We start from the raw sequence: 1,729 nt of genomic DNA on the forward strand, positions 1-1,729 counted from the left end.
GAAAGCCTAGTGTTCCGAAAATTATAGGGACAAAAACTTACCTTTTGGAAAATTTCAGCCAGAAAAAAGGCTCCCGAAAATTCTAAGTGACCTTTCTAGGGCAAAAATCCGTTAAAAATGTGCAATTATACCATTTTTTAGATGTTCGAAAATCCTAGGAGAGGCAGGCAAGCTAGAAATTTTACAACAAATGTTTCAAACATTCTAGATCTCAAACGTCTTCCGAACCGATATTTTCCGAAAATTTACGTTGGGTGCCCCTGAACCTCAAATGAATCTTTTCTTTCTAACTGTGTCAACAACAAAATGCCTGAATCTGATTGGTACTTTCTCGAATAAGTTTGTTGTTTCAGCACCAGAACTGTCCGGCTAGATAAGGGGTGACGGGATAGTTGAACAGCAAAATGTTTCTTACCCATGGGTTTTAACTACCTATAGCTCATGATAACGCATCAATCTCAAGGGAAAGATCTTGAATCAGTGACTGAGCAGGATGCGAACTTATTAACTACATCAAATATTACAGTGGTGAATTTCAAACATTTGTTATCGACACAATTATATTATTGGTAATAGTACTACGGATTGTACAATGCAGTGCTTCAATTATACCTCTCGTCCGCCGGATTACTCCCTCAACATGCTAAGCTTTTTTATGACATGAAGGCTATCAGAAAGTAATAAGATCGTGGAGCTGTCCGCTATAATTCCAAAATAATGACTATGAATTAAGTTAGAGGGCTGATTAATTTATTCATGTGTTGGCTGGCAGCTTCGAAGGCCGCTAACTTAGATTTCTAGTAGCTAAATAAAGGTCAGAGCCAAAATGAATACTGCCAAAAAAATGAAATCTAATCAAATCAATACGATTCAGCTATGTGGTGTGGCCTGACTCTTAAAAGATGGCTACTGTCAGCCACTGTGCAATTTCTTATGAATAAAACTAAAAGCTACATACCTTAATCTGTAACTTAATGTCGCGGCTTCTATGCACCATATTTGAGTAATTGCGAATGACTAAGGCCAATTTGTTGTAAAGTTCGTTCCTGGGGAACCAGTAATTCAAAGCAAAGAACAGGCAGAGTCCGGCTACAGAAGCCCCAAAGAAAAGGGCTGGAAAAAGCGAGAAAGCATAAGGTTAGGGCGCTGGTAATCGAGAGGAACTGTGTCACCGAATTTTTGTCAATTTGGTGTAGTCGCCTAAGCCAGAGAGAATATTACCTCTTAATCACGAAATCATAGCTTTAAGATATAACAGAATTACAAAAAGAGAACAGGTAAACATTGAAAAACTGATCAAAACAAAAGTTTAAACAAATCGCATTCAGTGACCATGCAGTCACGGGCTGAATGATGGAAGCAATTCGCTTCTATGTGTTCAATGTATGAATAGCTCTTTAGCCCTAAAATCTCAAAAACATACATTTTGTTTTCCTCTTCAAATTTTTTCTTGTGGGGAATACTTACTCGGAAATTTTTACCAGAGGATACTCTGGTGACCCCGCACTTAAAAAAAGCGCGCATTTTTCGGGCTTGCGGGTTGTTAATTTCGTGCAAGCCCTGTCGCACAAACTTTGAATTGTGCAATTTAGTGCTTAAATTGTGCCTCGTCCGATTACTCCCTCTACATGCTAAGCCTTTTATGACATGAAGGCTGCCAGAAAGTAATAAGATCTTATCAAAACCTTTCAGTATTGCAAGTTACGGCTTTTCTTAGGCTACCTAGCAA

Source organism: Porites lutea, chromosome 2 (assembly GCF_958299795.1).
Source record: "Porites lutea chromosome 2, jaPorLute2.1, whole genome shotgun sequence".
NCBI classification, from domain to species: Eukaryota; Metazoa; Cnidaria; class Anthozoa; order Scleractinia; family Poritidae; genus Porites; species Porites lutea.